Source organism: Anser brachyrhynchus (assembly GCF_964034855.1).
Source record: "Anser brachyrhynchus genome assembly, chromosome: 2".
Classification (NCBI taxonomy): domain Eukaryota; kingdom Metazoa; phylum Chordata; class Aves; order Anseriformes; family Anatidae; genus Anser; species Anser brachyrhynchus.
In genome coordinates this window covers 8,294,623-8,321,423 of record NC_137695.1, presented here as the reverse complement: position 1 = coordinate 8,321,423, position 26,801 = coordinate 8,294,623, and the positions used below count along the sequence as shown (strand labels likewise).

The following is a 26,801-nucleotide window of genomic DNA, read 5'->3' as shown; positions in this document are numbered from 1 at the left end:
TGCCCAAAGTCTTCCGGTCTTTTCATTGTTCTGCCTTTCTTTAGTTGCAGCTATTCATGATGGGTCTTCTTCAATATAGCAGGAAACGCAGAGCTCAGGACAGCACTACAGCCATTTGTCATCGTTCTGCGGATTAGCCCGCTTTGTCTCAATGTTTTCCATCATGTCACTGTTAATATGCAATGCTTCACAAGAATATAACTCCTTAAAAATTTAAGGGGATAGGTTAAGAAACAACAACAACGCAATTCTAGAGAAATCTCCAGGAAACAGATATTCAAATGTACAGATAGAACTGTATAAACACAGAAAACGGGGACTCTTCAGAGGCAACCAAAGCAGCTACTCCCTGAAAATACTGGAAAGCCAAATTTTGTGCCACTGAATTCAGCTAAAATGGTCACATTCCTTCTCATGTATTTAATCTCTCCCTAAAAGCATGTGCTTTTTCTCCCTCATTTTAACCCATCAAGAGGCCTCAAGGGCTAATATGATTCTCACTGCTACACTGTTACACCGTGGCAAGCTGCTTCTAGGCATACGGTGGGATCATTTTCTTCATTTGATAAATAATAACTGCCTTATATCTACAATGGGATTACATCCTATTTCACTAGCTTTAGTGAAAAGATGAACAGAGTACCCTTGACTTCACATAATTTTGTCTTTTCTTCCAAGGCTTTGGAACATCAAGATTTTTTTTTTTTTGCCTATACTGAATTAGAAATGTTTTGATTCTTTTTTTTTTGTTGTTGTTGCTGATGCAGGCATGACAGACTCTTACTAGTACTGCAGAGAAATCTGAAAAGATATTATATTTTATGAAATATATCTGCAATTTGTACTTACAGCCAGCATCAAATTTAAACACTCCAAATCACGGTTAGGTGAAGTTTAGGGACAAATACATGCATAATTCATGAAAGCACAGCCATTACTGGTAGCTCCATAGAATAAATAGTCCTTGGTAGGCACTGTGCATTTGAAGGATGCACCATATTCATGCTAGCAATATGGAGCCAAATTGATATTTATGGTGTACTCACAATCCATTCGATTCTGTTTCCATTTGAACACGCTGGTGAAATACAGTGCAATATTCTGTTTCAGTTACTAGCAAAAGATACACTACTTCCAGCAGACCTCCTGATAACTGGAGAGTGCAGAAGAGCTGATGACTGCACCGAGTCCACTGGGGATCTTGTTATGCCAATCTAATTAACCTGGAAAATGCTCAGCTAGCACCGTGCTCTAGTCTTGCACACAGATGGAAAATGGGCTGTTTAACTATTGTGTGTGCAAAGCAGACTTCTCATAACTCCCCAGTCAGCAGAAACATTTAAGCATATGCATGCTTACCATTAATGTTAAACAGGTGCTTAAGCACACTGCTGAACAGGGAACATAACAAGGAGCATGCCTCTGGAGTATGTGAGTTTTGCTTTAATTGCAATTGCATACATACAGTTTTAATTTATTTGGTTGCCCTTAGATATTACCAACAGCCTCCTTTCTCCAGTAGGACCCCAGCTCTGTTAGAAAATGAATAAGTAAGTTGTGGAGACGCTCTCTTCGTATTATGAAAGCCTATCCATAGAAGCCAAGGAACCAAAAGAAGAAGTAACTAACTTTTATTTTTAAATTTTCTGTAATCTTTGGTAGATTTTGATTCCTCCAGGAATGTCCAAATCCAAATTAATAGTACCTTCCTTAACAAAGTTTTTGACAAATTATAAATCTAAATGTTCATGATTAATGTTAATAAAATAAAATGCATGGAGAATAATATAAAAACATCAGGGACCATAGCATAAGCTTTCCTTTCCTGAAAAATAAAACCAGTAACAACAAATTCTCAAATAGCAAGATCAGGAAAGGTACTGTCATACTGATATGAAGTACAATTAATTTCTGCTCTTCCCACAGCAATTCACATATCCTTCGTGCGGACCATAGATCTGTTTTTTAATGGAGTCAATAAACTCAGAGCTCATGAATAATAATATTCCTGCATTACAATCATTTGCTTTACAAACGAGATCTTCATAAAAGGTACTTTCAGCCCCCTCACAGCAGCATGAGAAGGCATTCATATGAACATATTTTTCACATCCTCATAATTAGACACAAGAAAAGAGCAATACAAGCTTATTTCTAGGTTGTTTTGGTTATGTCATACACTACAGAAGAAATACTCAGTATTTACAGAAAACATGCCAAGCTATCATTCCAATTTTTCTCCATGGTTTTAATAACATCAGTCCAAAATCATAAACTAATAAAAATGTTTCATTTCCAGCATGTTTCCCAGTTCATCATTATCAGTGAAAATCCAAACAAAAGTGCAGGCATACAGCATACTCTATGGAGCATCTGATGGAGCTTTTGAGGTTCTTTATGGGGGACAACACACAAAATGGGATAAAGTAAAAACTTCAGAGTGCTTTCCTCAACCTGCAGCATCCTCTGGGATAACCACCTTACTCTCCCTTTCTACTTACTTTACTTCTTTATCATGTCCCTTACCTTTGTTGTTTTTTATTTATTTATTTTATCTCCATTATATTTCTGTTTGCAATCTTAAAAAGATAATAATTGAAAATCCTTAGTGACACAGCACGTGGTGGGGTTTTGTGTTGAGATTCAGGTCTGAAGGCACCTGAGTCTCAGACAAATTCCTTATTCAGCTCAGCAGAGGTAGTAAACCCATTAAGTTCAGCAAAAGTTTTGCTTGAGTAAGTGCTGAATAATGACTACAGAATGAGGCCATCTAATGTGTGACTGGAATTCCTGCCAAGTCTAACCGTCTCCACACACACCTGAGTTGATGAAATCTTCTGGCCAGTGTTCTCAGTAACTTGAGAGTGATTTTTCACAGGGTTCAGCAGTCTGCTTACTGACTAGTGCTTCACTTGGGCACGCAACAGTCACCAGTGCAGCTAATCCCACTGTCTTGAGTGGTCAGTTGTCTCATGTGTGCTTTGGCTGGGCTTTTGGGTGCATCTCAGGGTAATCTCTAGAGTCATTTGGGATGAGATGGTGGAAATAGTTCATATTTTTTAATAAAGACAATAAATATTGAGTCACACCATCAAAGAGACCTCATCACAAACAAAATCCTAGCCTGGTTGCTGGCCATTCCGTGAGTTTTCAATTCTCCTACCTTGTGCTTTGTAAGCGTTCAGACTGGTACGTACAAATTGTACACACCTTTCTTTGTATGATTCAGAGCTGAACTCAGACTCAGCTACACAAATAGTAATTCTCTCCCCTGGTCAAAATACCACAGGTGATTCCATTGTTGTTGTTCTCAGCCTTTAATTTGATAGTGATGGAGAGGATGTCATCCGACATACCGATATCACAGCATTTTGTGCTTGGAAACCACCTGCAAGACACACTTTTCTTCCCAATGCACAGCATAAGCATTACAACACAGGTGCTCCACAAATTCCCAGGATTTTATTGATACCACCACAAAACAGTTACTGCAAAAGCAGAATTTAACATAACCTTGATAATCCACTTCAAGGGCAATGAGGACATGGCAAATGCAAGCTTTCCTTTCTACAATAATAATATTTCCTTAAGATGGTAGCAAATCCACAACATCTACATGTGTATGCAGGCTACATCTGGGACCCAATTCTAATGTATTGTCAACATTTGGGCCCTAATTGTTTATATTTATTCTGTAGATTAGTTTTATTTTTAAAATTTTATTCCTAACTGAAGCCTTTCTAAAATGAACACCAAGGGAATCTGCTAAATGTGATGCTCCATTGGGAAGGAATGCCCGGCTTCCTAAGGGACAGCATTATGCATTAGTGGATTACACAGGATTTACAGGACATAAAACAATCTAATAAATAGGTTTTGCTTGTTAATCTCACGTGAGTCGCTGTTTAGTACAACACTGTACAGACAACACACATGCAAACACACAGACCTAGAAGAATAAATGCACGCACTGAGTTTGTGATGACATAAAACCACTTAGATTAAGTCCTTTTATAGCTAGAGGTGCTTTATAATGTTCTAGGGCAGCTCCGTATACGTGCAAACCATGGACCAAGCGATTTCTGCAGCAAGTTGGCATCTGGCTGAGATGCAGCTCCTCTCTTGCTACAGGTAGACTGTAGCAGTGGGAAACTCAACCTGCTTCTGCATGTGTGTGTTGGGACCTGGCCAGAGTAAAATCCTAACCATGCAGCTCGTGTATCCCCACATCCCACTGCAGATGGTTGGCAAGACCTGGAAAGATGTGCAGAGCAGTACTTGTCCTGATAATGGCAAAGACCTAGTGGGGTGTTTAGTGTCATCTGAGATGCTCTGGAATATCTATGGCTATGTTTAAGCAACGGACTCAAACCACAGATATCTGCAGTGTAGATGTTAATGGCTCAGCCAGTACTCCCTATTTCTTTAAGTCAATGAAAGGAAATTGGCACTTAAGAGTGCAGTTCCTCTAGTCCATTTTGTACACCTACATGAAGTTGGGATGAATCATGCCCCAGACTCCATCAACTAAAATGATTGTAAAGAAAGCCAAGGCTGACGGTATTAGATATAGATGTCTCCATTGAAGAAGCCAATGTTTGGTCAGAGGAATCCTATTCCTACCTTGTTCTAATGAAGAACTATAAGAGCCAGAGAATCTATAGCACTTCCCTCAGGGACTATTCCAGTAGATAAACAATTTCTCTGTAAAAACTGAGCATCTTATTTTTCTAGTCCAAAATGTTCCAACTTCAACTTCTAGCTTTTGAATCTTGCTCCGCCTTTGTCAGCTACATTAAAGATCCTGTTCCTATTAGAAGTTCCGTATCAACCAGACGTATACTTGTGCATGACTTGTTACTGACTTCCCCTTTATATAGACAGTTAGACGAATACTAAGCGAGCACAAGGTTCTGCCAAGAAATGCAACCTGTGGGATGCACAGGAGTGACACGTGGTGCAAGGGAGCATCCTATGAATTATTTTCTAGCAATTAAAAGACACATTGTACAATGTAGGGGGGGACTTTCCTCATCATCTCAGGCCATCAACCTCTCCAAAATTTTCATTTTAGGTTGTGATCTTTGGAAAGACAATGAAAATCCAGACTTTATTACTGAACGAAAGTAACCCCTCGGGTATGGATGAGTACAATGCTGCTGTCCTGACTGCACAGCCAGCTCTGCAGCCTCAGTTACTGTTCAGGGTGCTAGTGAACGACAGCTGAGTGAGTAGCAGTAAAACCACAACAGGCCCCTCAATTTCTCCTCTCTTACCATTCAGGAAAGCAGCGAAAAGGTTCAGAAAGAGTGGGCATAGACTATCCTGTGAACAGTCAAGACCCAGAGGAGGGACAGAAAAAAGAACATGAAAATGTTCCTTTCTCCTTGCAAGCAGGAGGAAGCAGAGGAGCTGCTGCTTAATACCCAAGACAGAGTGATGCAGGAGTGATTCCTGCATCAAGATTCAAGATGTTGAACCTTCCCAATTATGAAAATTAGTTTCACCACAAGTTCCCTGTTTTTCTTTCTCATTGCTAAATACTGACCAGCAGAACAGACTACTACATGAATCCCAAAGCTGTTCTGAGACACAGTCTGGCCCCACATATTTCTCACGGGATTTGCAGCTCCAGCAGATCCCTTACCACTTCCCAACACACCGTGTGTAGACTCAGCCCCTCTATGCCATAAATAAGGATAAAGCTGTCCCTTTAGACAAAGTAGGCAACATTGTGATCCAACTGGATATTTCCTCATGGAGCTCTCAACCATCCCACCTTAAACATGCAAACACCCTTAATTTCCCATCAACTACTGACACAACATCAGAACAGGCCCAGCACATCTCACAGCTCTTCCACTGGGCACAACACAGCAATCCCAGTACCTCCTATGGATTGTACCCTCTGCTGCATGTATTATCCCGACAAAAGGAAAAACTTGCTCTCTGTTACGCTTGACCCAGAAAGGATACCAGACTGCTACAGTCCTCCAAACACAACCCACCTCTCAATAAGCAGCAGTAGAGCCAAAGATCTGCTGCTGCAGTTCTTGCTGTTTGGCAATTTCATTTCTGCCTGACTTAAAACTTCAGTTGGAGCCATGATAGCTCACCTGGTAACTGCTGCCATAGCTCCCCTGCTTGCAGCTCTGGAGCCCCTGTGTTTCCGCTGAGGTATCAGACAGCTGATGGGTAGTACACAAAATATGGACTGTGTTAAGCTTCTAAATTAAGTGGGAGCTGAGGCAGAAGGAAGGACAAAGTAGCAAGGAGACTGAGCTGGAACAGAAACACCACCACCTACTCCAGTGTGGAAGTTTTAAGAAAGATTAATCTCTATGCAGCTTCTTTACCCCATGGTAGGCCAGCTGCATTCTTGGCTGAGGAACATTACACCACGTTCAGTGTGCTGTGATTGATCACTGCAAGCAATAAACCTGTAGATAAAATACAGCAAATAAGGGAAATTACAATGGAACTTCAATGCCTGTTATTTATGGGTTTTAATATGAATTTACTGCTCCTGAGAGGCACTAGAAAAACAAAATGGGCAGGAGCAAAGCTGGGCTTTCTGTTTGGCTGCACCAGTGCCTCTCTAGGAAGACACAGAAAGAGCTCACCAAGACTGACAGGGTAGCTTCATCCTCACGTCACTTGTATCCTTGAGGTCTACAAGGCCTCAGAGATGCCAGCAGAGTTTCTGAGGATAACACTTGCCACTGGGCTTATTTTTATTTGTTTTTATATATGCATCCAAGCTGCAGCTACCAGAGTCAGGATTCAAACAGTCAAAGAAAACATCTAAATCTCCAGACTCTTCTATAAGTCCTCCCAGCGAACCAGGACAGCCTCTTCTGCCCCAGTCATAATTCTTTTTCAAGAGAGTAAAGCAGAAAAGCAGCACATTCATCAGAGTTTCTCTTGGTAGTTTCCAAACATTAGGGCAGATTCTGGCTAGGCTGGAACTCAGAACAAGAGTTCTAACTCAGAACACATCCTTCTAACAGGGAGTGCTGGCTACAGCAGAGTGCTCACTGCTGTCACTGACAACTGAACACGCCTAAATAAGGCATGCTCTTGTACAGCAGATTGAATTTTGCCTCACAGACCCCTATATGCTTTCATTAAGCCCATTTTCTCCACTTGCCTAAGTGTCTACTTCCAAAAGTAGCAGCTCCTCTTTATCTTCATTGCAGTTGCACCCCTACCCATTTTGGTTCTCAAAATGTACATGGGTGTACGTAAAATGAGAACCTGACACTGCACTAAAGGTCCTCTTTAAAACAACTTTTTTTTTTTTTGTATTTGCTTGCAATCATGTTTGAAAGAAAAAAGAAAAAAAGGAAGATGAAAAAAGCAAGCCTGTATGTGCTTGATAGATCAGTCCTGGGGGAAATGAAGGCATGGGCAGAATAAAACAACTGCAATTGCAGTTGGTATTATCGTCCTTGACCTGACAACTGAATATGTAGGGGAATAAATAAATAAATAAATAAATAAATCCTTCAATGAAATAAACCATATAGCTGCACCTACAGTTAGGATCAAATGTAGGTGCATTAAATTAATCTCCAGAAGTGATGTACATTTATCTCCAAGCCCTATTGTTGCATATTATCTTGAAAGAGACTGTGAAAAACTTGTGGGATATGTCAGTTGTTACTAGAGGAAACCACTGTGTGTTAATCACTCCCTATGGTATTTATGTAGAATTAAGAGAAATCCCATTGTAAGAGCATGAACTATTTCTCAAAGTTACATTCCCCTGGCTCAAATGATTAATGGGAAATAGTGCAGTAAAATAAAAATAGGCACCTTTCCAGGTAAATGTTGTTGTTTAAAAAAGCCAAAAGAAAGCTCTGGTGAAATACTATCACAAGGATAAAAACATTTATCTTGGTGTCACAAGAATGGCTTCGTTTTTGCTGGTCTAATTAGGTAATAAAGAAATCACAGGTGTAGTAACTCTGTGAGCTATCACCATACTTAAAAAAGGCCCACTGCATGGCCAGCATGCCAGTATTATCACTTGCTGCCACATCATTTTAAGAATGAAATAGCTCAGTTTAAGAAAGATTTTTTAAAAAAGAAAATCAATATATAGTTAGAAGCTTGTCCAGATTCTAAGCAACAGCAAAAGTGCTAGAAAACAAACAAACAAGAAAACACTGCAGACTTTGAATTTTCAATGACTTTTCAAATTCTTTAAGGCAATTAAAGCAGTGCAGGGTTTAATGTACTCCCCTGTGACTCCACACACAGCCCTCCCCTCATCTCAGTGACTGCCAGGTGTGTGAGAGAGGACACTCAGAGCAGGAGGGTTTGACATGACTAGTTCAGGACTCTGATACTAGTTGTAACAAAAGCAGTAAATAGATAAAAAGAAAAAATACTTAAAAAAAAAAAAAACCAGCTTAAGAAAAAGGGGTAATGGAAGTACCAGTCTAAACTTGCTAGACCTTCTACTGAAAGTGTAGCTGAGATTTCAGGATTAGGTCCACTAGTTATTATCTTGAAAAAATGTGAAATCCCTCCAAAGATCTTAAAGCTCGAATATTTACCTAAATTTAATTCTTGCTTAAATAAACTGCAGATCCAGTTGCAACCACAGACCAGCTTAGCACAGAAACCAGCTGTGTGTTTTAGGTGGCCCATAAAAACACAAGCATTAATTAAAGAAATCAGCTGTGTCAGTGGAACAGTTTCCTTGTCCCTGAATTTCATTGAAGAACTCTTTTCTGAGATGCTGTCAAAGGGAAACCTGGCATCGAGTCAGGGGGGACCGCCCTGAGTGACAGTAAGAAAGCAATAACTGTGACTTAGCAGCCTGGGGGCCAGATCCTGCTCCCCTCCCGTCTGAATCAAAGGCAAGCACTATTGTCTCTGGCAGGGTTTGAATTGTGGACAGCCCTGGCTACAAAGCTCTCTGTGCAGATCGATCACTCCAGGCTTTGCTCATCTCGCAGAGGTGTGCGGATGCGGATCCATTTTGCCACGCTCAGAAGTGCCAGCCAAAAATCCCAGCAGAAGCCCCAGCCCTCAGCTGAGCGGCAGTCAGGGAATCCCTGCCCGCTCCTCGGTTCCTGACTTCATACACCAGCGAGGAAAACGTGTGTGAGGCTTTTTATTAATTTTGTGACATTGCCTATGTAAATTAGGTTAATCCTGCACTTTAATCGAACAATGTCATCTCAGGTGCTTAATCATTTTTTCTTAGTGGTAGAGCACATCCTCATCATAGATTATAACGACCTCTAGGATCAGGAGCTTGAGCAAATAATAATCTACATTTCCCAATATTAAAAAGTTCCAACACCAGATATTTCCCAGGCATTTAAAAGGCAGAACGAAAGGAGTACGATGCAGTCACACTGGCTGTGCAATTCTGCTGGGGAATTGTTTGCAGAAGTTCCTGTTCAGTTCCCTTAGTTGAATTCACAGGTCACATAGCATTGCACCTTCCTCTTAAAAACTACTGCTGGAAAAAATCAACATTATCGGACTTGGAGAAGGAGGCATTCCCTTCAAAAGCCAGCAAAGCCTTTTACTACAGAACTTAATTAAAGGATGAAGAACACTTTGCCTGCCTCTTGAACACGCTGACATAAGGCACGAGAGAGACACATGGTACCATTTGTATTACGCCCCGACATCTCCCCTCCAAGCGTGGACAAAAGCCAGCTGCGAGCGCTTTGCTGGGGAGCAGGGAGGGGACAGGAGACCAACAGGTACCTTTTGCGATCTCCAGGTCAGGTGCAGGAAGTTATTCTCCCAGCGAAGCGCCCTGCAGACATCCCATTGCCCCATCACCACCTCTCCATCCCATCAGCAGCCCCCGGGGCACCGTGCATCCCCAGCGGGTCAAGCCAGCGGGCAAAACACACCAATATATTTCCATCAGCACAAGATGGCAACCAGCGCTTCTTCCGGGAGAGCAGCTGGCTTTTTCTTTATTTTTTTTTTCCTTTTTCCTTAATGGAGGGGGGAGCTGACTGAAAAGGCATCCCGAGTAGGATTTTTTTTTTTTTAAAGGCATCGAGACAAATGCTTGCACTAGTAATACTCAACGGCACGCCAGATATCCCCCCCACCAGCACCCCAACATCAACTTGGCGAAGTTGCCCGCACCGGAGAGCGATGCCCAGAGAGAGCCCGGCTCTGCCGACCCCCCAGCCGGGCGCCCCCCACCCCTCGCTGCCCCCCCGGTCCCCTCCTAACGGGGGGCAGCGCCGCAGCCTCTGCTCCTCCAGGAGCATCCTCCCTGGGTACCCCCGCACCCGAGGGTGGCCCGTGGGGGGGTGTCAGGGCTCCGAGCAGTGCCGAGCCCGAGCAGGGAGCCCCGACACTTACTTACAAGCACTGGAGGCGCCAGCCGCAGCCACTTACCATCATGTTTCCTTGCATTTTAGCGGTTTGAAACATTGCCTTTTCCTTCATTTTTTTGCTCTGTGCGTGCGTGCGTGTGCTGCTCTCCGGGAGTTACTTAATCCAGCGGCTGGAGCACTTTAGTGAAGAACTGGCGTGCACTTGCGATGGCTTTTTGGTGTGGAGTGGAGGGGACTACGAGCAGCAGAGGGGGAGGCTGCCTGCCTGATTTTCTTTTTTTTTTCTTCCCCACCCTTTCGACATATATTTTCCCTTTTGCCAAAAAAAATAAATAAATAAAATAAAGCAAGCAAAATAAAGCAAGCCCTGCCGGAGGGGAGGCAGGAGCTTGCAGAAGGGGGGTGCAGCTGGGCTCAGTCCCCTCCCAGCTGCAGCTTTTGCCCTGGGGAGCCGCCGGGGGGAGCGGGAGGGAGCCGCCCGCCCGCCCCCGCCCCGGCCATCCCCGGCCACCGCCCCGGGCCCGGGAGGTCTCGGCGAGCCGAAGCCACCCCGGGAGACCGTTTGCAAATTGGGGGGGTGGATAATAAATAAAAGAGAGATGGAGAGGGGTGGCGGGGCGATGGCCCCCTCCCCTGGCCGTGCCCGACTCGCTGCTCTCCCGGGGGGGGGGATGCACATGTGTTGGTTTTTTTTTTTTTTTTTTTTCCAAACAGGAACAGAGGAAAAGGAGGGGGGGGGAGAGGAGCCGCCTCTCCCGGCGTTAACTGTTCACCGGCTAGAGCCTGCGCGGCCCCTGCCAGGCCACGGCTGCTGCAAGGAGGATGGGGATGAGGAATCCCACCGGCGGGGGTTAGCGGGGGATGCGCGCCGCCGTTTCCATGGCTGTCCCCCATCCTCGCCGCCCCCTGCCCGCCAGGAGCCCCCAGGAAAAACCCAGCTTAGTCCCGGGGGGGCGCCCCCAGTGTGGGGTAAGGGGTACGGGGTGTCCCCATCCGGTGCAGCCGGAGCTCAGCCCCACAGTGGGGAAATGAACGCTTGTGCCTGCAGCCAGCGCCCGGGCAACCCTTTTGCTCCCTTCCAGCAGCATCCCCACTTTTCCTGGGGTTTTTCACCGCTGTGAGCCCCAAGGAACCTCTCTACCCCCAGCCAAGCCGCTCCTCCAGTGGCCTTTGGGAGATGCTTCTCTCCAGCTGCCCTTGCAGATAGGTGGATTTCCAGAAACAGCCCTGCCACACATCCCAAAGGCTTACACCTCAGCCTGCCCACGTGAAAAACTCCTTCCAGAAGAGCTGCATCTTTTTCTCTCTTCCCAGATTGCATGTGTGTCACTTGTCCAGTGATGCACCAGGAGTAATCACAGCCATCTCCAGGATTAGGTGCCCATCGATTTCATTTGGGACGGTCTTGCCCACTCCAAAGAAAAAAAGATACTCTGAGAAGTGAGGAAGTGATTTGCTTAATAGCTGAGCAGGAAAACCAAGAAGAAAAAGGTGTAGGCAGAAACTCTCTTCTTGTCACCCAAGGTTTAACCAAGGCGATGGCTAAAGTAGAAGCTCCCTGGTTTTTCACTGGGGGAATTGCAGACCCTTCCACGAGTCCTTTTGCTGTGCTCATCTGTAGCACCTCAAACTCCAGTCCTTCACAGCTTGTAGCATCTTCTTCTCATAGGCAATGGCCATTCATTAGGAACAGGAGACAAAGTGTGCAATCCCATAGTGGTGCTCACACCGTTTTTCTTTCAGCCATGATCCAACTCTTGGAAGATACTCAAATATAAAATCTCTCACTTATGATGTTAAGCATGTCTTGAAAGCAATGGTAATGAGGAAGTGAACACACACAAAGTGCTTTAGCTATGGTTAATTGTAGCCTCATTTCTGCCCAGGCTGAGATCCAAAGCCACTCACGGGAAATGCCGATGGCAGGTGATGCTGGTGCACCTGAGGTCTGCCTGTGTGAGCTGTCATACTGCAAAAATGCCACTCACTTGCATTTGAAACTTCGCTTCCAGGTCTTGGTTATCTTATCCCTTGTCTTTGTTTGGTAACCGCATACACCTGATACATGGTGCCTCTTGAGCAGGAAGTTCTTCATAATGTTTCTCGAATTTTTGTCTCTTGTTTTCTTTACTTCAATTTTTATGTTTTATCAAACAGTTCCTGTTGCATCTCAGTATTTTACCCTCAGGTGTTTTAATTATGTATGAATGCAGAATATTTGTTATCTACTTCACAGTTAGTAGTCCCATTTGCCTCTTGCTTTACTTTATATACCAATAGAATTAGTTACTGTATATTGCACTCTGGAAATAGTGGTTTTTGGATATTTTTCCCTCAGCTTTGGCATAATGCAGCTACTGGGTTTGCCTGTCTATTTTCATTTAATTTTTAATTTACATGCAATTGGAATAACCATAGCAATTGCCTTGATTAAAACAGCTTTGTTTAAAGTTGAACTACAGGCAAAATGCTTAGTTTCACCTTTGACATTATCCAGTTCTTGCGATTTTTTTTATTCTTTGACACCAACCAGGGCTCATTTGGCCAGCATTTGTACATTAGTGTGCTTCTACACCTACCACAAACTATGCTCACTTCTTCATAATACAGAGATTTCAAAAGAAATAGGAACCAACAGTCAGTGACTGCAACACAGTGCAAGATGATAACACTGCTGATGTTGGAGCAAAACCAAAATCTATTATGTGACAAATTCTTGATTTACCACTTTTAGTTCTCAGGTTTTTGAACTATTTAACACTTTGAGAAAAGAAGCAGTAATCACTTTATCTCTGAAAGCTTTATGGCCAGTGTCCACCCTTGGAGGTTTCCAAGATCCTACTGGATAAAGCCCTGAGCAGCCTGGCTCTGAGCTGGAGGTTGGGTTAGAGACAAGCCTAAATTATCCTGTGACCCATAAGATCAGAAAACTCCAAACTGAATGACCTTTTTTGTTACTGGCTGTACTCGGTTGCCATCCAGCCAGCAGGATACTTGATCTATATAAGAAAACAGAATGTCTCTTAAGGAAAGGACTTGCGTCACTTTCTAAGATGATTCCAAAACTGCAACCCTCATGGTCACAAGGACTTTGGCTTCTGCCTATCATGACTTTGGCTGCAGTTTTCCATATCTGAATCACTTCTGTTTCGCTGATGAAACAGCTAGGACTTGCTCTGGGATGTTGATGTGTGAGACTAAGTCATGCTCCAGACTTGTACCTTGAGCTGTGGCCAGGTGATTCCACTATAAATGGTCAATGGAGCAGTTTGGTAAATTTTAGGCAGCTACAGATGATATTACCACATTAATCTCTCAAGTATGTTAACCCCATTGGACTTCTTTTCATCTGGCATTCAATCTACTATTGAGCTTTTCTTCATGGATTTTCCCCAGGTAATTTTAATGGAAATACACTAGAGTTGCAACAAATACTTATTCTCACTGAACAAGGATCAACTTTTCACACCTAGTAAGTGAAATGGTGAATGCAGAAATGACCTGAAATTTCTTCCACATTTCTGTAGGGAACATTTTTGACTTTGAATGATGTGGAAAGATAACCAATCACCCTACGACCCAAGACAGTAACAAGACTTAAGATGTTAAAAAGCTTGCTGGTGGCTATTCTGAACTTAAGACTAAAGAAAGTCCAGAAAACTTCAATAAAAAATGAAAATATTTCTTAACCATGTCAGGCTTTTTATTAGGGAAAAATTGATAGAATTCATGACTTCTTGCATTTGCCATTTTAGTCCAAATGTACATCCTTTGTCAGCAGAGTCACTGGACTATAAACATGGGAAAGTTCAGCCTAGACTCAGCTGACTCTCAACAGCAAGGTTTTAAGTGAAACCTCTTTATATATACATATATGCATAATATAATTATATATACATATCCATCCATTTGTATCTAAGGTACATACCAGGAGAAAAACCCTGGGAACTTGGGCTTCTTTTTATACCTGATCCGGAGATTTTCTCTATATCTCAGGTATTATGACAAAAACAATATGGCATCTTTATCTGCCAATATTTTTATAGGCCATTTTGAAGAAATGTGTTTTTCTCACTTCTATCACAGTATGCAATACATGGGAAAAAAGGAGAAAAAAACTGCCTTATAGAAATTTTATTCTTTGTGGGTTTCAGTACTCTGATGCAGACTTTCTTTATCTGAAAGGGAACACAGGCTACAATGCTTACATCCTATTCACAATACTTTATTTAAAGCTATGATGATAAGAGAGTGGGAGAATTTATTTTATCAAATAAAACCCATTCACTGCATTTGATGCTGGCTCTCCTTCTCACTAGCCAAAACAAGCCTGGGAATAGTCCTGAATAGAAAGAAAGAATTAATCTCATGCAGTATTAGCTGGCTGCATAGCACTGACTTTCATTTATTCAGTATTTTTAAAGAAAAATGTTTTAAGTATGTAAGACTACAGACAAATACAACAACTGTTGAACTAAAAGTCAGTTCTGAGAGTATCAGCATTTTACTTCCTCTCCTTAATTTAAGGTCATTTTTTATTCTCCCCAGTAAAAGAATTTGTGTAATTTCTAAATATTTCAAACAGCATTTTCTTCTAAGTCAAACCTTTCTGTGAGAATCCCATCTCTCTCCTGTCAGCCTCATCCCTCAGTCCTGCAACCAGGCTTCTCTCCACCCTAATTTCAAGACTGTGCTCTCTAAGACCAAGTCATAATATTGATGATCCTTATAGGTCCCTTCCAACTCGGGATATTCTATGATTCCATGATAATACACCTCCCCACCAGTACTCCCTCTCCCTTACTTCCTGGCAGACCCATGTTCACAGCACAGTGTGTTGTGGTGAGACCCACATCTTCTACCTTTCGTGGGGCAAGTGGGTTGAACTGAGCACTGAGGGGGGGCTGGTTTGCACTTTCTGTCACACACCAGTTTGCCATGGGAACATATTTTTGCAGAACTTGAAAATACTTACTCAGCCTTAAATCTAAAATAAACCTAAAGTTTCAAAAAAAAAAAAAAACAAAAAAAAAAAAACAAAAAAAAACCAACATTTCCTCTCCTATTGATATTTACTACCTATGTGTTAGTGTTTTGTTGTAGAAACCCTGAGGAGGAACCCCACTCAAAAACTCAGGATCAGAAGATCATTCAGGCTGGAAGGACCTCATGAGATCCCTACATCAACTTCCTTCCCAAGTAGGGTCATCTCTGACATTAGCCCAGGTTACTCTGGGCTTTATGAAGTCATGTCTTGAAATCCTCCAGGAATGGTGACCGCACAGCCTCATACGGCAACCTGTTCTAATATGTGGTCTAACAAGTGCCAAGAAAAGTAGATAATCACCGAGGGAAAGATCACCTGTAGTACTTGCTTTGCTATTAAGTTATAGCATGTAAGAGGGATAGGATTGGTGACATCCCAAATAGAATGGTTGAGTGTTACATTGTGCAAACTTAATGGAGGCCAAGAAAAGAACTTTAGTAGTAGTAAATAAATTCCATAATGGTATTTAGTAGTACAACACAAAAAAGAGAAGAAAAAAAAAAGAGTTACAAACAAGCAATTTTTTTCTTCCTAAGAGGACCAATTTTGAGAATTTTGTTAGTCAAGCCATGCTACATGTCTATTCTGAAAAACCCTTACTCAAACTATGCTGGAACCTTGCCCATGTATTTAAACAAAAACATGGAGACAACTGTAGTGATAATTCATTCTAGTAAAGAGAAGACATTGGAGAGACAGATAAAGTAAATGAACTGTTAAATAAATTAAAAATTGACTTCTGAGAATCCCCAATTCTTCAAGAAATTAGAGTAATGACAGAGCAGCTGCTGTTAAAAAGTTAACATTTGCTAGCTCTTACTGCATGAGGGTACTTAAAACATCTTTGTTAACCCAAATAGGAGAGAAGAGGCTGAAAGGAGGGAAGTAATGTTATCTCAGATATGCTGAGGATAAGAAGTATGATAGGAACCACTGAATTTCAGAATGATTTGTCTTTGGGCCATTAATGATTTGTTTATTTATTTATTTATTTTTAAAACCCACACCTACATTTTGGCAGGGGTACTGCCAACATTGTCACCATTTAAGGACATTCTCCCCATCTCTTCATGTTCTCCACCTTATTTCTCTGCTAGCCTGGCCATTTATTTCTCACCCCCCTGCAAAGGCACAACTTCACTCAGCGAGACGCAGGACTAAGCCACGTTACATGCCCAGGGAATTCGCAACCCCATAGCTGAAAACTGTTACCTTTGAGAAAAGACTTACCAGCATGTTTCTGTTACAGCAATAGGAATGTGTTTTCCCTAAGGTGCAACTGGACAGTTTATTTGTCATGTACCTACTCCATCCTGGACGAAACTGTGGGGGATTCAACACAGCTGATTTCTTCTGACACTATTCAGACACTAAATGACCATGTATGTGCTTGAATATCCATCTCTTAGAAAACATGGTAATTTATTAGATTCACCAGGGACTTGTCTTGAGACACATCACCTCTAGACAGCTACCTGGAATGCAGTCAACTCCCCATTATCTGCAAGTGAATTATTCAGCTGCAAATAGACCATAACATTGGTACAGCTTGTTTTCATGTAGTCCATGACAAACCACAGAACTTACAGGCTCACGAAGGGCACTGCCTTCACGTTATGCTGCCATCTCAACTAGCCTAGACAGAAACTCACAGTATGCTTCATAAAAACATACCTGATGAGAGATCTCGTACTGAGATCCACAGCACTAATGGGTGTATAGAGCTCCCGGCCCACATGTCCTGCATTTCTACTCTATTAGATAGAAGCACTTGTGTCTATTTTTCAAATTTTGAACCAAATGCTATGCTCTGGTGCTGTCTAACCTCTAAATGCCTCAGACACTTGAAGTACACTTACAGCATTCATACAGCATATAGGAAGTGAGGCTCAGATGAGCCCTTATGGACATACGTGCCCATATGGAACATGTGAGGTTACTTGCTAAGACAGGTGGTGTATATACTCCATTACACAGCCTGGGTGTGAGGCAACATAGACAACTGCAGGCTAGGACAGTAGGATCCAGAGGACTGCTCAAAAAAACTACAGATTCCCCTTTGAATCTTCTGTTTCTTCACACTTCCAGCTTCTAAACCCCATGAATAAAAGCTAAAAATATGCAGAATTCAAATAATTATTTTTTCATGAATGAAATTGATTGTTGAAGTTGCCAAGGGATTCAGAGTCAGAGGAAATGCATTCAGAATATAATTTCTGCAAAACAGAATAGCCTATGAAATTTAAATATATGGGAATGGTAGGACTGGAGAACAAGTCTGATGAGGAGCGGCTAAGGGAGCTGGGATTGTTCAGCCTGGAAAAGAGAAGGCTCAGGGGTGACCTTATCGCACTCTACAGGTACCTTAAAGGAGGCTGTAGCGAGGTGGGGTTGGTCTATTCTCCCACGTGCCTGGTGACAGGACGAGGGGGAATGGGCTAAAGTTGCGCCAGGGGAGGTTTAGGTTGGATGTTACGAAGAACTTCGTTACTGAAAGGGTTGTTAGGCATTGGAGTAGGCTGCCCAGGAAAGTGGTTGAGTCACCATCCCTGAAGGTCTTTAAAAGATGTTTAGATGTAGCCCTTAGTGATATGGTTTAGTGGAGGATTTGCTAGTGTTATGTCAGAGGTTGGACTAGATGATCTTGGAGGTCTCTTCCAACCTAGATGATTCTGTGATTCTGTGAAAATCTGGGCAAAACCATTAGGCACACTCGTGACAACAGGAAAACATATCAAGCATTCTGAGACCTTGCTTTTCAGTGAGGTACCACTTTTGGTTAAACGGAGCTAGTATTTTTTAAATTTAAAAATTACACGTTCTGTAGTAGAAATGACATACATGACATTTGTTATGACAATGACAAAGTTAATATGTTTAAGCAGGTATTCCCACTATTTAATGTACTTTGGATTTCCATCTGGACTTCACCAAATCCAGTGCATAAACAACAGATCACAGTGTCTTTGCTAAATTAAGAGTATCTTGTGCTACTTGGTTCTTCTAGCTGAAGTGGGTGCTTCAGAGTTTTAGAATCCAAGCACATACTAAGTTTCATAAAAGTATAACTAAAATATGGTATGCTAAAAGCAACATATGCATTAAGTTTTTTCATTAACACCAAATTGAAAATATTGACAGACTTGTGTTAAACATTGAAATTTTGTTATGAAATGGCTTTCACCCTCTAAAATATTTTTAATTCAATACCATTCTGACAGTTACTTTTTTAATGACAGGTACTTTGAGGAGGCAAAAAGCATCAAAGCCCCCTTCACTCAGATGTTCACTCCTGACAGTGATTCCAGCCAAACTGGAAAGATATCAAAACCACAAGTCTGGTTGGAACCATGTAGAATCTCACATATATTGCCAAGAAAATGCAAAGCATTAAGACCCAAGCCAGCTTATCCCGTTCAAACAAACTGAAGGCCTGCTGTTGAATCCCACAACTATGGCTAGGGTCTATCCATAAAGTTTCCTTCAATGTGCAACAACACTGTAAGTCAAGGTCACTATTGGTAAAAAATAGTACAGTTCCCACTCTACCCAAGAATGAACATTCTTTTTAATAAATGCCCCAGTGACAGTATATTGCTCAGAAGGCATTCTGCCTCTGCTATATGTTAGGAAAGACACTACTTCAATATTGTAGTCCTGTAGATAACTTTTATTTTGCGAGTATCAGTATATTTCTGTTTCTTTCATGAAACTGTATGGGTTCTTTTAGGCAGATAATTTAATGCTTGCCAACTCCCATTAATTTTGAGCTAGACTTTCTAGCCTGGAAGACATACTGAAACATTCTAATTTCAGATCATGTGGGTCTATGTTTTGATTAAAGAGCCAATTTTTTTTCTTTCATTGTGATACGGATGATTAAATTTCTTTGCTAATTATCTCTATCACCTCAGAACACCCTGTGCCTGACAAAAATATTTCAACAAAATAAGACTACATTTAATTGCATTACTCCTTTTATATGATGAGAGGTTGATATAAGCCTGTCAATTCACTTTGAATTCTCACTTTGAAGGTGATGTTAATGCTTCTTACTGTCAGATGGTGTTCCTACAACACCTGCAGATAAATTTTACTTCACTTTTCAATGGACTTCCAATGATTTTCAGTACAGTGGATGACCAAATCTTGCAACATAGGCATTGTAATATACTATTTATTCTTCCTAGGTGCAAGTGGTGAGCAAGGCTCAAATTCTCATTTCTTTGAGATGAGGTATATAAATCCTTTTGAACAGTGGATATCATTCCTACGAGTAATCTGTATTGTGTATTGGTGTGCACCAGTTGCCGGGCTGGTGTTATGGAAGTGACCAAAATCAAGGATTTACTTAGTCTGTTGGGCCAATCACTTAACTTGCATTATTTGAGTTTATAAAGGTGTGACTTTTTTAGGGCAGGGCCTACTTTTTATAATGTTTCTAAAATGCTAGAGCAAACAGGGCCCTGACTTCTTTCCAATAACATAAAATATTATTATAGAATATAATAATAATAAAGAATATATATTATATTAATATATAGAACATAATATTAATATAGAATAATGTCAGTTTGTCTCTGAATACCCAAACTGTTTAGGAAGACAGCAAAGGATCTGATTGCTTTGTTTTTTTCTAGACATCAGATTAGATTCCTAGCTTTGGGGAAGTAGCATCAAAGTTTAAACCTGCCTTGGACATCTTTTTCATTAAAAGATATGGTTGTAAGCTCTACTTTATTGGGCATCATAAATGAATACATTTTCTCAATTTGTGTTCTAATGCATCCTGTAGTGTATAATCTAGACACAGTCATTTAAATGTGGGGAAACAGCTAAGTAAGAAAATGGAGATAATTGAAATAAATGCCTGAAAAGCAGCGAAGAACAAGCCCTGGAAGTCTCATCAAAAAGAATAAGAATTATACCATTCTTCTCTTACAAAGATACATAGATATGAAGCAATAAACCAAATCCACTGACTCTAACAAGTCTCAGGAAATTCAGCTATTAGCAACTCATTTAGAGGAGGTAAGTGGGAGTTCTGTAGGCTCTCTCAGTTGACTGAGGCAGATAGAGCATGTTTAAAGAAATAACCAACTTTAAAATGATAATGTTTTGATCCAATACAGTGATGCAGTCTGTAACTTGCTTTGGTATTCTAGAAAAAGATATGAGAAAAAATGTGCCTCATTGAATGGTTTGTCCCTCTCTTTCTGTAATTACCCCAGGGGACTAATGATTCAGGCAGCTCACCTGCCTTTCAGGCCACTCTCACAGAGGAGCACCAAAGTTTGAACCATCCCTTCAGAGTAAAAGACTATGCCTGGGCTCTGGTGGGAAAAAGTGGCATGTGCTGGGATCTAATCACTCACCCTTGCCCTTATAGCTCTTTTGCATCTTGCACAGGAGAGCATAATTTCAAGCACCCTTTTGTGCACTACATCTTCTAGCTAGCACATTCCCTGGCTGAACCCAAAATCAAGAGGGCTGTAAAGACAGTTTCCCAAAGCATCGTTGAGCAAGGGATCTTGGCCAAGGCTGTTGGCAGTAGAAGACTTCAAGCTGTGGGCTCGACAGACAAGCAAACGCCATGGCATGGCTGTGACGAAAAGCAGGAGGCTTTCCTGGCATGCCATGTGGAGGCTCTTTGTGATTGCAGTGGGCTTTCATTATCTATTTTGTTTTCTATTTCAGGCTTAGTTGTTCTCTTTTTTTTTTTTTCCCCCTCTCTAAGAGAGGAGTAGAGCTCAGTGGTTGGTTTGGCAAGAGGATATTTACGTACAATTTTTTTGTGTAACACAATATAATTAGAAAATGTAAATATAACTTAACTCCATTAGTGCACTGAACAATAAAAAGACCACAACACAGACTACTCTGGCTTTCCAGTAATTCATCATCCAAATTATACAGCACATCTCCATTAGGCAGTCCTTTTCCACAAAATTCATCTTGCCTTGTCATGGCTGAAAAACAAAAGCAATTTATTAAATATCAGCATACAGTATAAGTGACACTATGAAGTCTTGCTATGGAAAAATTTTTGAAGTAGACCTGATTAATACCTTCCCTTACAGACAAGAATATTTTTTATGATAAAATTTTCAGTAAGCAAAAATTCTGGTTTTGAAATGCAGCCATTTTGTATCAGGGGAACTCATATCCCATTAAATCTTTCCTATGGACCTGGCTCCTCGGTTAAATGGCATTTGCTTTCAACTACCATATTCTCCATCAGGTGCATTATACACATCCTGAACATGGACAACATGACTAGTGAAAAAAATCTTAACCAGAAAAAATAAGGACATGAAAAGCTGAAGCATAGTTACAAGGTGGCAAAAACTTTTCCCTTCATCCCCCTCCAAATACAAGCAAATACACAAGCAAGAGAACAAAACAAATCCTCAAAAGAAAACATGAAAGGTTATGTGGAATGGAAATTCTGGCCATGAAAACACTTACTTACCAAATCCCACAAATTGCATCTCAAAATTGTTCCATTTAAAAATATTTGATTACCTATTTATTAAGTCCCTAATTTCCAGTGAATCCAAGACCTGTAAGCCCCCAATCACTGTTGCTTCAAGTGCAATGGTATAGGTTGCTGAAAAAATGAGGCTACCATTTCTCACAAAATAAGCTAAAAATATATTTTAAAAGAAAGACTTCTCTGAAGAGCACTTGCATATTTTATGTAAGAAGGGCTTTTAACTCCCGTGATAGCTACCTGCAAGATGTTATACAAAGTGAACCTATCTCAATTATCTTTTTTAAAGTCAAACAAAATGTATTATAGAAGTGCAATTGCTTGTTCCAAGGATGAATTAATGGCAAATTCAAAATGTAAATAGCACATATTAATAAATCCACACTATGAAAGGACACAAAGATCAAACACATGGCAGAATGGACAGAGGAAGCATTACCACAGTACTTCTTCAGTGGAAACACAAGGGACAAAAGGTATTAAGGCCAGAGGAAGACTTGGAAGCCTAAAGCAGGACATGAGTGGAATAGACATAGAATCACGGAATCACAGACTGGATTGGGTTGGCAGCACCTCAGGGTCCCTCGGACCCAGCCCCTGCCCCAGCAGGGCCACCCAGAGCAGGGTGCCCATGCCCATGGCCAGGCGGCTTTTGGAGCTCTCCAAGGAGGAGACCCCACAGCCTCTGGGTAGCCTGGGCCAGGGCTCCACCACCCGCCCAGCACCGCTGAGCTGCCTGGGGGTCAGGGGAACCTCCTGGGCTCCAGGCTATGCCCACTGCCTCCTGTCCTGGCACTGGGCACCACCAGAAGAGCCTGGCTCCATCCTCATTATACCCTCCCCCTTCAGGTATTCATAGACATTGTTAAGGTCCCCCTGAGCCTCCTCTTCTCCAGGCCGAACAGTGCAAGATCTCTCAGCCTCACCTCATAGAAGAGGTGGCTCCTGTCCTCCATTTATGAACTCACATTGGACTCTTTCCAATATGTCCATGGCTCTCTTCATGTTTGAATCTAAAGCCAAAACCATGAAAATTGCTGCTCAGCCCTCACCTTACCGTGACATCTCTTCAGCTCCATCAGCATTGGGTTTTGTGATATGCCAGGTTGCCCTGGGCTCATATACACACATGAATATTCATACATGCTCATTCTCATACATGCATAGCCATGGTGTTCCAAAGCTTGCCTGTGTGTTTGGGTTCCCTACTAACCAACATCCAGCAACCACCCTTCAGCTTTGGAGCAAGGTGTCCTCTCCTTAGCCCTTCCAACCCAGAAAAGCAGGGCCCCAAAGTCTTCTGGCGTCAAGAGTTACCAGACACATGCAGATATCCTGAAGAGGCAAGGAGAAGAAGAGCTTGGAAACAGTTTATAGGAAGAAAATTACCTTATTTTCTCATCACTTTACTAAGGCACAAAATACATCCTCCTACATCTGTTGTTGCAGTTAGAAGTGGTTTGAAATCCTAACCTTAGGCAGCCACTCTCTCTTCTGTCTCCCATTCACTTCCACACAAATGCTTGCTACCTCTTTGAAATTCAAGTGTTCACTGTTTTTACAAAATGCAGAGAAAAGTTCTGAAATGAAAACAGGTCTTACAAATCTGGGCCAAAGTCAAAGGAGAATGATTTGATGTAACTCCAATGCTGGATGAGACTGGCAATTACAGCTGTTATGCCATACTACTTATTAAAATCATTGCCATTTTCATAATTAAATAAAAAGAAAGCACATTTTGGTAGAAGAGATAAAACTACTCCCCAGTCAGCTGTAATATCAAGCCTGTTTAAGAAGTTGCTCTGATACTATTTTCCTTTCTGTAAAGAATGTGAAATCGGAGTTGTTTATGAGATAGAGGTTCTTTTAAGTATGGGATCAGAATATGTACTTTGGTGTTCTTTTTTTTTTTTTCCTGGCATCCCATGGGTTGCTCTTGCCTCTACAATAAATACTCCATCTACTCTGTTTTCAGCTGAATCTGACTTCTGCGTGGATTTATGCATCTATGAAGTGAATAAATTAGATGTGAGCTGATATGATGGAACACAAGAGAAATTATTTAAATTATTTCCTTTCCTTTATAAATCCCACAGCTGCATTCTAATGCCATGGCTATTGTTTGTGAAGATAAAAATGGAAGACTACCAAATGAGGTAACACACTAGCTCTGTAATACCTAGAGAACTGAATTCTGAGCCAGGCTCCCATGCAAGGAAAATGGACACAGGTGTTTATTCTCCTTTCATGTGTGTTACAGAAAAAGGAGTGTTTCTATATCCTAAATGAGTTGCTCTACACAACCCCCTGACCATTTCCATGCAATGTCTTCTCAATCCAGGTCCCTTTCTCTCTTCTCTGCCCATCTACTCCCAAGATGTTTAAAATGGCTTATCTTCAAAAATTATCAAGCTACCCTTTAGATTTTCTTTCATTTTCCCAAATTCTTTTCCATCACTTTTCTCTGTTTTCTCTATTAAAAATTTGTTTATTGGGCAGCTGTCAGGCCAGAGCTAACAATAGAGACCTACATGTATTTATCTACCAAGTAAATATTATAACAAAGGGAAGTTATAACAAAGGCAACATCTGCATGTTGCCCCACAGATTGCATAGTTCCAGCCTCTCAAGCAAAAGGAACTAAAATGCTGTGACATTTTTATGAATACGGAAGCAATTAAGTAATGGATGTAAGTTTGTAAATCTTATTAATTACTGGGGATTAATGCAGCATAAAAACCGATGGTTCAATGAAGACTTCTCTTGTCTATGCTATCACTCCACAGCCTCAGGCAAGACACAAGCTAGTTTTTGAAACATCTATAAATGGCCCAATGACTTCAACAGGGCTGAGTGCCAGGGAGCAGGAAAAACAGGGCTGCTCTACAAGGGAGAATAAGCCAGGAGCTGAGAGTGACGGGGTGCCTGAGCAGGGCCAGGGTGGTGACAGGCGACACCCACAAGGTGAAATGGTGGGTCAGGGCCAGGGCCATTCCAAGAGCTCCAGCAGAAGACTGGTCTGGAGATATGCTACTGACACTGTAGATGCAAGGGTGCATCCAGGGAGTGCAGTCAGTGCCAGGACAGCAGGAGACAGGACTGGGCTCAGGGCTGAGCTACAGCATAGCTCAGGTGAGCCCTGGATTTCTGAGCTCAACCTTAAATGGAGCTCCTGGGCCATGGGCAGAAGGTGTGGGCAGAGTTCCAAGAGGAGGCTGTTCAGGGCAGCCAAGGCTCATTAGCATACTGACAACCCTAATATAGCCTAATAAGGCCAAAAAACTTTGAGGACCCAGATCTTAGCTTCTCTGAATGTCACTCCATGGAAAAATAGGGCACTATTAGTTCTATTCCAGGATTATCCTTAGAAAAATATCATAAAAATTTATATGACACCATGATACCAGACCTTCTGACTACCTTAGAAAGACAGCTGGTCTGATGGTGCTAGAACAGCTTGGGCTCACAGGTGGAAAGATATAAATCAGAGGTGTTAACATAAAAGCTTGAAAGCTCCCCCTGTGACCTGCTCTCCTCTCTGCTACACAGCATCAGCACTACTCCTAGCCCACGGTCTGCCAGCCTGAGGGCAGAAACCCATGCAGTAGCCACACTGCAAGTTCAGAGGACTTCTTTCCCTGTCCCAGCAATGAAGCCACATTGATGCCACTACCTTTCAGGCCATGCACAATCAAACATACTAGTGTTCGGGATTTATTCCAATAATATCAGTTACAGGACAAAAGTAAAGTCATTACCCTATTGTCAAGAAATGAATTTGCACCACAAAAATGCAACTGTTCAGCTGTTACTGACATACTCTGTTCTTGAATGCTCACTGAGAGAGAGAAAATAAATCACATTGAATGAGAGAACTTACAGGAATGATAGGAAACTTGCAGCCAGCAGACTGCTTCCAGCTCCTTCTGGCACTGGGCAGGGTGTATGCAGGAGGATGAATACCCTGTGTGCTGCTTCCATCTCCAGCCCTGTTCACAACACAGAGCTGTATCACCTTCCTTGCTCTGACCCAGACAGTCCCCAAATCTCTGAGATCCCAAAGAATGTCACATTTCAGAAAACATGGGATTCAGGACATTTAGCATGGGATCTCCTTGCAGTGCTACTTTAGCACAGAAGGGCTAGTTGGGAACTATTAAAAACAAAACAAGACAAAACAAAACAAAACAAAATGCACAACCACCCCTAAACCACAGAAACTCCTTACTCAGCAGAGCTATTCTCTATCAAGTGACACCTCCTGATTTGAGGATTTTGGGCTGGTTTCTGCCATCAAACACATTCCCGAGTGCAAACAAAATTTGTCCAGCGTAAGAAACCACAGCACCTAGTTGTTACCACAGGGACTGAGAGAGTGTCTGGGACCTGTGAGACATGAACTTCTGGGACAAATACCAAGCTTTGACATCTAAGGTAATTCAGAAACCAAAGGCAGATGAAGTTGCCCACCTACGTACTTTGAGAGAAGCTTCCCTCGTCAGAGCAATCAGTGGGCTCTCCACTAGCGCAGTGGGCCTCCTTTTCCACCTATCCAGCATTCAAATATTAAGAGATTTCTTCCCAAACATAAGCAGCTGCACTCTCTTCTGCCTGCCGCATAGGTGCTTGCCTCTGAGACAAACCGTAGAGCCACGGGCATGTTAATTTATCATGCACCTTTCACCACTGATCATTTGTTGCTTACCCCATTTTCCTAGGGACTTTAGCTCCAAAATTGATGGTGAAATAAATAGACCAATAAATCAGCCAGCCAGAAATATCTCCCCTTCTATTACCTGATGCTGTAAGATATGTTGGTTCTCTCCTGCCCTCCGAATTTAGTCTTGACTGGTGGGCAGCATAGATAATATTCAATCTCCATGCCTCTTTCAGGTTAGTCATACATAACACTATAAGGGGGGGGGGGGGGGGG

The 26,801-nt window shown here is 41.8% G+C and overlaps 1 long non-coding RNA gene across 1 annotated transcript; it reads right to left on the bottom strand.

Annotated features, from left to right (window-relative positions):
- Positions 1 to 618: 618 nt before the first annotated feature.
- On the bottom strand, positions 619 to 26,801 carry LOC308188972. The gene is made up of 4 exons (XR_013945913.1): positions 26,665 to 26,801; positions 25,749 to 25,857; positions 10,390 to 21,344; positions 619 to 6,440 (listed from the first exon to the last, which is right to left on the bottom strand). It is a non-coding gene; the product is annotated as an uncharacterized lncRNA (long non-coding RNA).